Source organism: Dipodomys merriami, unplaced genomic scaffold (genome assembly GCF_024711535.1).
Source record: "Dipodomys merriami isolate MVZ:Mamm:240054 unplaced genomic scaffold, mDipMer1.0.p SCAF_10, whole genome shotgun sequence".
Classification (NCBI taxonomy): Eukaryota; Metazoa; Chordata; class Mammalia; order Rodentia; family Heteromyidae; genus Dipodomys; species Dipodomys merriami.
This window is the reverse complement of record NW_027202271.1, coordinates 43,702,850-43,715,136: the sequence shown is the minus strand read 5'-3', so window position 1 is coordinate 43,715,136 and position 12,287 is coordinate 43,702,850.

Sequence of the window (12,287 nt, the reverse complement as noted above, 5' to 3'; positions counted from 1 at the left end):
TTTTACTGTTATTTACATGCTTGTCATGAAGTATCACTTGTTATTATTATTATTATTATTATTATTATTATTATTATTATTATTGTTATTTTGTCTACAGTGTGGCTTCCATTTCACAGTTCTGGGTGCATGGTGAGTAAGTCTTGTTCACTGTCGTGCAAGGCTTCTTGGCAGTTGAGTTCTGTCTTGCCTGGAGGCAAGCTATCTGGGTTCAAATCCCTATACTGTTGACTTGTTTATGAGTAATCACAGGCAATGTAGTTAACTATTTTCAACGTCAATATCACCATGTAGGGCATAGCCCGGTATGTTCATTTTCACATACAACAACGTGTTACAAAATATTTGTTATGTGTGATGCAATGCTTCAGTTAAAACAAATCATTAAACAAAGCAGATTAAAACAAAAACAAACACATTCCTACAGTTGAACAACCAACATTCCCATTAAAGTCAATCATTCTATTTGATTTCCCAGGAGCCTTCCTCTCTGGGAAATCCACAGGCCTGGGATTTCTCACCAATATTCTGAGGGTACTTCTCATTTTTAGCATCTGATGCACTGAGTGTCCTCTGTGTGAGTTAAAGCAGGAGATTTAAGAGCACATTTTCAAGGGTAATTACCATTTGGGATTGTGTAATTATTCTTCTCAGCAGACATTTAACATGGCCAAGTATAGCATTCTAAGCAGTGAAACCCAATTCCCAGCAGGACTGCAAAACTCATCTTTGAAAATTGAGGAGCCGTCTTCATTCTTTGCATCTTACCTTGGCATTTTGGCATTTTTCATGGAACTTCCCACTCTCTCCTTCCACATTTTCCCTGGGACCAGGGGCTGCTATTATCATTATTTTGATATTTCAAAGGAAAGAATGTTCTGCTGCTTTTCAGGGAACATCCAGCAATCCAACCCCCTAATTAGTGTTGTGAAGCATAAGCCAAGATTGGTTATTTTCTTTTTGTTTTAAATCCAAAGATTTGGTCAGTATTCAAACTTATTTTTTGTTTAAGATCATTAAGAGCGCAGCTTTATTAAAATTATTTAGATAGCTCACTAAGACATTATCTTTTTTTCTTTGAAGAAATCAATCTATTTTCTTGAGATCAAATTTAAGTCAGCAAGTATGTGAATACATTGAAGATAGAACCTTGTATCTTGATTAAGTCTTTTTGAAAGCTATAGATAGTTTTGTATCCTAGATGAATTTAGATACTGGATAGAGGAATTTAAAGACAATTCTTGATGTCTTTTCTATAATGCTATTATTTTATAAACAGAGAATAAAATGTGACATGCCATTTAATTTACAGGGTGATTTTGATTGACTAAAATATATATGCACACATACCTACATATTTTAGTTCATGCATATGAAAGTGATAGTCTTATAGCAGTCAGGAACCTAGATAAAGGACACCAGATGCTTCTATTTACTCCTTGACTTTTCCAGGTCTTTTATTTTCCAGGATTTTATTTGTGTATGTGTTGGCCCTAAGTCTTGAATTCAGGACCTGGGTACAGTCCCTGAGTATTTCTGTTCAAGGCTAGAACTCTACCACTTGTAACTCTACCACTTGAGCTACAACTCCACTTCTGGCTTTTTTTTTTCTTTTCTGTCTTTTTTTTTCTTTTGGGTGTTTAATTGGAGATAAGGGTCTCATGAACTTTCCCACCAGGGCTGGCTTTGAACTGCAATCCTTAGCTCTCAGCCTCCTGAGGACTAGGATTACAAGCATGAGCCACTGGTGCCTGGTACCACTAGGATTTTTATGGTAGCAGTACTAGATTTCTGTGAGGATTTGACATTAGAAACAACTCATTTCTCTTTGACTTATGGCCACTGATTTTTTTGTTGTTGTTGGTCGTGGGGCTTGAACTCTGGGCTTGATTGCTGTCCCTCAGCTCTTCAGCTCGGGGCTAGTGTTCTACCTCTTGAGGTACAGCTCCAGTTCCCACTGATTTTTTTTTTAAATTAAGAAGTTTATCACTATATATCAGACAAGCTTTTTATATTTACCTTCAACTAATCTAACCCAAAGATAGCTCTGGCATAATGTAAAGAAGTCCCAACTAGTACCTAGTGTAGCTGAGTCTATTAACTATTTTGTATTCTTCAGACATTAATCATATTATCATCAATTACTCAACTGAGAAATGAAGAATTTGGGTTACTCTACCTGTCTAAGAGCGATTTAGTGAAGACAATGAAGAAATGTGAAATTCCCACCTAAGCCAGTGTCTCTTTTTTCATACTTGATTCTCTTATTGTTAGCTTGATAGATAAATTGTGGATAGGCCTATCTACATTGCAAAACTGGGAGACTTAAATGAGTTGAAAGACAAAGTTCTAAGTACACAGAGCAGTAGCGGCAGCTATATAATTCATATGGCAGGTATAATGCTACTTCAACAGATAGTTCCTTTCCACTTTGTTCTACCACCAGCATCACATTTTCAAATCCTCCACTCCTGAAGAATCTTCCGTTAGCTCATAAAGAACAAGCCGAGACCTATAGGTTCTCTGAGTTGGAGAAAAAGAGAAATTAGAAGCAAAACAAAATGGTTGCTCAATGCATTGTGGAGTGGCACAGGCTGAGATGTATGTGATTGTGGGGAATTACTTCCTATTATTGCCTAGTTGTATCTATGGCAACAATTCCATCCAATTTACTCAATAAGCATGGATGAAGCTCCATCTATCTTGATTCTGTGTCCTCAAAGCTCAACCTCCCTTCTATCTAAGCCAGCCAAACCGGTCATCTGTCTTGTGCGTGAACTGAGTGAATATGTGGGTGCTGATTGCTATATAATTATGATTTTTCTCATTTCGAAACACCAACGCAGCTTTTCTTTCTTCCAGACTATTACATGGCATATGGTTTGTTTTCAGATATTTAATTCACACTTTCCTAATTAAATCAACTTTGTTTCCTGACATCTCTCTTTTAAATAATATCTTCTAAGAGTGATTTTTCTTTGTATTTTAGACTTAAAAGTAAACCAACTCAAATGTCGATGTTTCCTCTACACGAGTGAAAACGTATCCCCTTTTACGTTTACTTTTGAAATGTGCTAAAATACAACAGGACACCACAACTTTTCTAAAAAGAAATTGCCACTTAAAATGGTGGATGTTTATGATTTTTCTCATCGGCTACTTTTCTTGTGCTATTTATAAAGAATTATGCAGAAGATGGAGTAAGGGGATATAGAGTCTGGCTTCATTTACCAGTGATGGGCTGTGAACTTAGTGTAACAGATCTCACTCCGTTCCTAGTCCCTGGATTAAAACTATCTCCTCTTTCATGAGAGTATAATAATAAATAAAAATCAATCAACTAGGTATCTGATATCGCAAGTATCCTCTTGTGTCTGAGGAGGGCTGACTGCCAAGGCTGCCAAGGTAGAGAATGATGTGGAAGAGGCTTGGCTGATGGTTGAATCTGCACACAATGTAATGGGCTACCTCATGGACAAAGATACTAGCAAGTGGAGCCTTACTAGGAGGAATATCCTGACCTACAAAGCCTGGTTTTAACGCCTTCATAGAGCAAGGAATCTACTAGCACAGAGGACCTCGGCACCGCAAGATTCCTGCCTTAAAGTGTTGGCTAGAAAGGCAAGCTACTGCTGAGCCATACCTCCAGATCTTTCTCTTCTTCTGCAATAGTTCCTTTTCCTTCTATTTTATGCACTCTACTGTAATGATGCTCTCCCCCTCCCAACACAGTCCTGCATGGCCCATATGTAAACGAATCTTCCAAACATTTTCCCCAGCTGGCCTTAAACCGTGATCCTTCCAATCTCAAGTAGCTGGAATTCTATTTGTGAGCCACTGTATGGTTTTCTTTGACTCTTTTTTTTTTCATGAATGATAGGATGGGCAGATCATATATACCAACACTTAATGGCTTCTTCTAGTTTTATAAAATGAGATTTTAAAAATCTCTTAGGTTTATTATGGTGCCCTACAGCCATCGAGGTCTTCACTAATTAAGTGAATTATTACTAAATTGAAAATACATACATATCCGTATGTATATGCCACTAGTGGGTGGTGCTTGAATTCAGGGCCTGGGTGCTGTCTCTTAGACTTTTCATTTAAGGTTGGGACTCTGCCACTGTTTGTTGGCTAATTGGAGATAAGAGTTTTATAGATTTTCCTGTCTGGACTTACTTCAAACTGTGTTTCTAAGACTTCAGCTTTTCTTGAAAATATTTGAATAGTTAAAACACTTATCTAAAGTGCTAAATACAATTCATGTTTCAAAAATGTCTATCATTCATGCATGTGACAATCTGAAGCCTGGATGGCACAGGAAAAGTTGGCTGTGGAGTGTCTGCCTCTACTCCTAACCCTCAAGTTACTGAGAGAAGAATTGTGAGTTTGTGGCCAGTCTGCTACACAGTAAGACCTCGTATCAAGAAACCAAAAACCAACCACAAAAAGCTAGATTACTGAGAAATGACTGGGCATGAAATAACAATAGCAGATACAGAATGGAAGGGTTGACATATACACCTAATATAAGCCTGGTCAAGCACTAAGAAAAAAAAATAATTAGGGAGAGACTATGGGGGAAACGGATGAAAGTATAATTGAAAATGTTGACAATTTATTCTCTCTAGTTTAAAATAAGGGCCTTGGAAGCAACATGAAAAAATGATGACTATTTAAAAGGAAAGAAGAAACAAAATATGTTTCTGTTTATAGGAGTGCCAGAAGTGATCATTGAAGTTCATTCCAATTCTGTTAAATACCAATATTTTTGGCAAAAGCTTAACATTTTGTGACTTTGGCTAACTAAATATTAGAAATAAATATCTGCTAATTTTTCTACTTCAGTGTTTATTTTCCCTTTCATAAATGGAAATTGACCTGTAGAAACTGAACTTCAGTTATATTTAGTTTATAATATGGAAAGAATATTTTCTGTTTTGGATCCATGAATTCTCCAAATACTTGAACTATAAGATTTATTACAATAAGAAGGTAGAAAATTTCTTGGGAATGTAGTAACCAAAACAATAATTTTCATGAGGAAATATATGTCCTTTGCAACTCTGGGGATATAAAGACAAATACATTCAATTGCATTTTCTTTCTGTTTTTTCTTTTCTTGTCTTTCTTTTTCTTTCTTCCTCCTCCTCTTCCTCCTTTTTCTTCTTCTTCTTCTTCTTCTTCTTCTTCTTCTTCTTCTTCTTCTTCTTCTTCTTCTTCTTCTTCTTCTTCTTCTTCTTCTTCTTCTTCTTCTTCTTCTTCTTCTTCTTCTTTTTCTTTTTCTTCCTCTTCTTCTTTCTTCCTCTTCTTCCCACCTCCTCTTCTTCCCACCTCCTCTTCTTTCCTCCTCCTCCTCCTCCTCCTCCTCCTCCTCCTCCTCCTCCTCCTCCTCCTCCTCCTCCTCCTCCTCCCCCCTCCTCCTCTTCCTCCTCCTCCTCCTCCTCCTCCTCCTCCTCCTCCTCCTCCTCCTCCTCCTCCTCCTCCTTCTTCTTTTTCCTTCTGACCTGGGTGCTGTCCCTGAACAAATTTTTTCAAGGCTAGTGCTCTAAGACTTTGAGCTTATTTCCAGTTTTCTGGTGGTTAATTGCAGATGAGTCTGATGGATTTTCCTGCCTAGGCTGGCTTTGAACTACAATCCCCAGATCTCAGCTTCCAAAGTAGCTGGGACTACAGGCATTGAGCCATGACGCCAGGCCTGCATTTTATTTCTTATCCAGTAAGCTGAACTTTAACTGAATTATGTTTAGAGGTCATATCCAAATGACTTCGTTCTTAATTGCATATAGGTTAAGTTGCAACATCCCGTGTCCATTATTGTCATCTGTGTAGAGCTGATTTAAACAGTCATTGCTTCTGTGAGAATGCTGAGCCTTGATGTTGTCATGGAACGGAAGCCTCATTTTACTATCAGCAGTGTGAATATTTGAAGAGCCTTCCATTTTTGGACAGTCAGAGATGTTTTGAAAACCAGGCCAGGCTCTCTGAAGAATTTGTATATACTGCCTACATTCATGTAAGTCTTGGCTGAGCAAGATTCTTACAGTGAGCTTTAAAGCAAGAGTTCTAAGAGAGCTTGAAAAGTATTTGTGCATTTCTGAAGTAAGCATAATTTCTGCACTATCTGGGTCAGAAATCATCCCCGCATTTTTATGAGTTTACTCCAAATGTTCTATTTTTGTTTTGTTTTGTTTTTTATTGTAAAGCTACTGTACAGAGGGGTGGCAGTTACATGAGTAAGGTAATGAGTACATATCCTATTGAGCGTTGTTGCCCCCTCCTTTGATTTTCCTCTACGATTCCTTTCAAATGTTCTTTAAGTAAGCTGTTACTATAATTGTCTCAAAGGAAAGGAGTTATTCATGAAGAAAATCTAACAACATAACTCTATCTACCATATCATTAATTCTATTATTTCTTTATTTTGTAGACTTAATCTCTGAATGGAAATTTTACTTGTTTCTCTTTTAAGTTCTTGCCTTAACTTCATGATTCAAAAGGCAGAAGTATCATTCATTCCTCCATTTCAGAAGAGAAGTCCATAATACTTCAACTCAAGATATGAAATCATTTTAGGCTCAAGCTCATGTAAGGCGTAATGCAGTATCTGACTGAGTTGTGTAAGCAACTCATTATTTATAACACACACACACACACACACACACACACATACACACACACACACACACACACATTTTACCAAAACAACATTTATAAATTATTGACTCGCCTCTGTGAGTGTTGAAAAACAAGCATTTCTGTGACACAGCCAATTTAAATAATTCTTGTGGTGTGTTTACTTTTTTCCACCTCTCTCTGACAAACATTGAAGAATAAAACCACTGAAATTGCTCTTGTAAACATAAAAAGATAAAATTATATTTTAGAACACAACCTTATGTGGAGAACATTTTCATGTAGAGATTTATCTGAAGTTTATGAAGGTCCTTGTTCAAGTCATTCTTGAAATCACTCTAAATTGGTTTTCAGAAAGATATCCATGTGCTGATTGACACAGTAATAGTGGATAGGTCAAGACCCCATGTTTATCAATAGGAATGTCATCCAACCAAAAGACCATGTTTTCTCTCTGCATCCCATTGATATAATTGTTAGTCGAAATTACAGAAAGGGATAAATTAGCATAGCTTATGGAATCAGGAAGAGTAAAAACTACAAAGATTCCATGGAAAGAAAAATTAGATGTTTTTGTCTTTAAGGGATAGCATAATATGATTAAGCGATTATTTTGCTTGGCTTGGCTTGACTTATGTGGCTCTCATCTCGTTCCTCCTAAAAATCTTCACATTGTACTCAAGAAACAGATTATTTAAAGGCCTTAAATTCTGAGAAACAATTGTGATGATTTGTTTAATCCTCACCATGATTGTAACTAGCACTAGGCTTTAAGCACCCATTTCCCCAACTGCAAATCCAACGCACTAAATTGAATTTTCTGTTTTAAACAGTAGGTGGTGCTGCTGGGTTAACCGATCAAGTTTTCGTACTTTATAGATTCTGCTATGCTGACAGTAATATACAGTGCACAGTATCCTGTTAAGATTTACTTTACACTAAAATATAAAGGATAATGTCTCATGTTATTTCAAATAATCCTTCATATTCATCAATCTTTTAGAAAAAGAATCATATAGTCATATGCACAAGTAAAATGAATGCCATTTTAAAATGTGTAAACAGCTTAGCATGTAGTAAAGCAATTCCAATGATTTTAATATGTATTTGAAGACTAAGCATGATTTAAAACTCAGAATCAAATATATGCATTGCGTATACTGTAAACTTGTACTTATTATACAAATAATTTTATAAGATGTTACTGACAAAATAAAACTTTTTGCTTATTAAAAGAGAAATACTTGAGGGTCTGGGTGGGATTGGGAGAGACGGAGGAAGTCAGAATGATGGAAATGGTGACATTAGTAAAGATACACTGCACTCATAAATTGACATGTTGAATTGAAAACTTTATACTGCATTGTAAAGATACAAAAAATAAAAAGAGAAATAAAGCTTTCTCATTGCCTTAACTAGGTTTAAATTAGTAGAATCATTATCATTAATCATTTTCTACTAAGCCCAAAAGGCACTACATTCTTCCTGTTATCTTTCTATCTCCATTGCATTATATGCAATATCACTCATTTATTTTGCACATGAGCTATGTTTCAGTTCTTAATTTGTTCCTGGTGAAAATCGAAGTGTTAGGTTGAATGTAGCCAGATAATAGGTTCAGATAAGGAAAGACGTGATTACACTCCTTTAAAAACTGCTGCTTTTCACTAGCCTCAAGCACAAAAGCTCAGGGACATTGCCCAGTCACTGAGTTCAAACCTCAAGACCAGCAAAAAATGCAAAAACTAAAACTACTGCTCTTCTTGATCTAATACTTGAGTGTTGTAGTTGATTAGGCCTTGCTAATAATTATAATGTGAAATTATTTGGAACTATATGTCATAAGTCCCAGGCCAGACTATGAAAAGGTAATATTTATAAATTTGTATGAGTCCCAGACAGCAGATGGCCTCTTTAAAGACTTTAATGAGTTTTGCAGTACCTGCTTCATGGCAGATGGATGGAGGGTGGGAGAGACAGGTGGCTGTGAACGGTTGGAATGAGGTAAAGTCAGGAACTGTGGTCCAATGGAAAAAAACAGAGGTCAAGGCTGACACAGGAGCTGAAAAGAAGATGGTTACATTTAGAATCAAAGGTATAATACATCAGAGTTTACAAAGCTGAGATGTGAGGACCATTTATGCTTGATTTGGTGCCTTAATATATGATCTTAATAGTTTTATTGTGGATTTGGTGAAACTGTCACTGAATTTTATTGTCAAATTCACTCTTACCTGTATTGAATCATCAGTTGAGCATAAGAAAATAGAAAACCATTGTAATAATCAGCTCCTTCAATGTCTGAAGGGATATGTGGTGTGTGTGTAGGTGCTAGTTCTGGGGCTTGAAATCTGGGCCTGGGTGTTGTTCCTGATGTTTTTTGCTCCAGACTACCACTATTCCATCTAAACTCCACTTCTGGGTTTTTGGTGGTTACTTGGAGATCAGAGTCTCAAGGACTTTCCTGCACAGGCTACCTTTGAACTTTGATCCTCAGATTTCAGCCTCATCAGGACTACAATGGTGAGCCACCACAGGTATTCTTATGGCTGAAAGCTGACTGTGGAAAGGTGCTCCTTCGGGCAGAAACTTGACAACTGTATCTACTATTTTGGATATTTTAAAGACTATTGCTAAAAGCAAAAACCTTGCAATACAGTGTAACAAACAAAATCCAAAAGGATAAAGAAGCAGCACAACTCTGGTTAGGGCAAAGCTGATATGTGAGGCTGAACCTATAAGTGGGTGGCCTTCTTTACAGAATTAAAATTTTAAACTTTAAGAATAGAAAATTATATCTACTTTCTCCAGAGTAAATCTACTGATGAAACATGAACACTGAGGACAGCTTCGGTTCTTGCAAGGCTAGATGTGTGTCTTGGTCTTTCCAAGTGGAGAAGAATGACCTTATAGAGCTGCCAAGGTCACGTAAGGTAAAGGCTCCTCAGAAGCACTTCTGACCACATGACACCAGATGGTGTCACCCTTGTCACCTCTGATTCCCTAGGTCTGTTCAGGACTGCAAGGTAAACAGAGGAAACTGGTCAAGGTTTTGAGTTTCTCAGCAGGACAGTTCTACACACTGCATCCTTTGTGTTACTCCAGATTTTCCAGACAAATCCTACATTTCTACACACTCAATCCTTACTGAGCATTTTTAATAAATGATGAATAAATGAATAAATGAGCAGATGAAGGGAGAAGATCATATTCTATCAATTCTTTCAAAGAAATCTTGGTGATTCAGTCTTCCAAAGAAGTGTTCTATTTTTTTTAAACCAATTAGGTCTTTAATATGCCTGTAATCATGATGTATTTATTTTATTTAAATTTTTATTGTAAAGGTGATATACAAAGGGGTTACAGTTACATAAGTCAAGTAATGAGTACATTCCTCTTCCCCCATTTTTCCTACTTTTGTTCCCTCCCACACAAGTTATATAGTTTATTTTCAACATAGTGTCTAGTGAGCATTACTGCTGCATTTATTCATCATTTACCCCATCATTTCTGTCCCCCCTGACCCTCCCTAAAACAGGTAAACTTACATACAAAACAAAAGGTCCAAAAATAATTAAAAAACAGCACCAAAGGAGAAACAAACAAAAAAGCAAAATAACATAAAACCCCTTGTTTCCATTTCATGGAGGTCATTTTGATAAACATCATTTTATATGATCACACACACAAAGCTATTGAGCCCTTGGGGTGTTCTTTTAAACTGATTAACTCTGTTAATCAGTTAACGTCCAGCTGGGTGGAGTTTATCTGTACAGACCTTCAGAGCAAGTGCTTTTTGAGAAGGTTTGGGAGTATCATGTGTTTATGAAAAAAAATAGGACATTTTTGGCATTAAAATGGCTTTGGGAGCATAATATTTTTCAAGATCACAAGATCTTGGATGTTACACAATCATGAGTCCTTGCATTCTAATATTGAATCTTATTAGCATTAAGATTCAAAACCCAAACCTTCTGAATTTATACCTATGTTGTCTTATTATGTAGTTTTTCAGGATCAATTTTTTCCATAATATGAAATACAAATAATGAACACTTTTTTAACCTTTCAACTCTTTCACACTTGAAAATATAAACTATGTTTAGTTACATGCATTGATTTATATGCATATAATGACATAAATCTTTAGGTATCTGCTATACATTTCCTGGTAATGGCTACAACAGTATTGACATCCCAACCTTTGATCTGCAAAATATGAGGACCTAAAATTGTACACAATAACACTAACAAACACAAAAAAACCTCACAAATCCACAAGCCCCAGGGACACATATATGTACATACATGTATACATGTGTACACATACATACATCGAATCCTTTAATGACCAGAACAAAATGTAGGTAACAATTTTAAACGTCATATTTACATGCTTGCTTCCAGTGACACACAAACACATGTAGGCTAAAGTACATTAAAATTAGCTATAAAAAAACTTACTCAGGTAACTGTAACCTCTCTGTACTACATCTTTACAATAAAATATTTTTTTAAAAGACCATCTTGTAAACAACTGAAAAGAAAACCAACCATCATTTGACCACCCAGACTTAATTTTCTTTTTTTTTTAATTTTTATTTATTTTTTATTGTGAAAATACTGTACAGAGGGGTTACAATTACATGGGCAAGATAATGAGTACATTTCTTATCAAGCATTGTAACCTCCTCCTTTGTTTCCCCTTCCCATTCCTTCCCAGCCTCCCCCCGCTCCCCCCACCCAATCCTCCCCACTCCCCCCCACCCCCCACCAAAGTTGTAAAGTTTGTTTTCCACATGACAACTTGTACTTTACTTCTCATTGTTGCAACGGGTCCACCTGTATCCTTATTTAAACAACTTGTTTTTCCCCTTCCCCTACCCAAATTATACCAACATCAAATACAGTGAAAGCAGGGGTTATACTGTGGGGGAGGGACATACAAAGCAACAAAGAAATAATCTTATAAATGAGTTAGAAACAATGCATGAAAGAAAAAAAAAACATCTATCTGAACCTCTTTGAAAAAGAGCAGCAAGATAAACCCCAATCCAGTAGACAGAAAGAAATAATTAAAATTAAATCAGAATTAAATGAATTAGAATCCAGAAAAACTATAGAAAGAATCAACTAAACAAAGAGTTGGTTCTTCGAAAAAATTAACAAAATTGACAGACTCTTAGCAAATCTTATCAGAAAAAGAAGAGAACATACCCAAATAAATAAACTCAGAGATGAGAATGGAAACATCACCACAGAAACAACCAAGATTCAGAACATTATAAGGGAATACTTCTCAAAACTTTATGCTAATAAATTTAACCTGGCAGAAGTGGACCTTTTCCTAGCAAATATTGACATGCCAAAACTAAACCAACATGAGTTAAACCAACTTAACAGTCCCATATCAAGCATTGAAATAGAAACAGCAATAAGAGACCTCCCATCTAAGAAAAGTCCAGGACCAGATGGTTTTACAGGGGAATTCTACAAGGCCTTCAAAGCAGAGCTCACAGCAATACTCCTCCAACTCTTCAATGAAATTGAAAGAGAAAGTTCACTACTGAACACATTCTATGAAGCCATCATAACCCTCATCCCCAAATCAGGCAGGGACTCATCAAAGAAAGAGAACTATAGACCCAGAC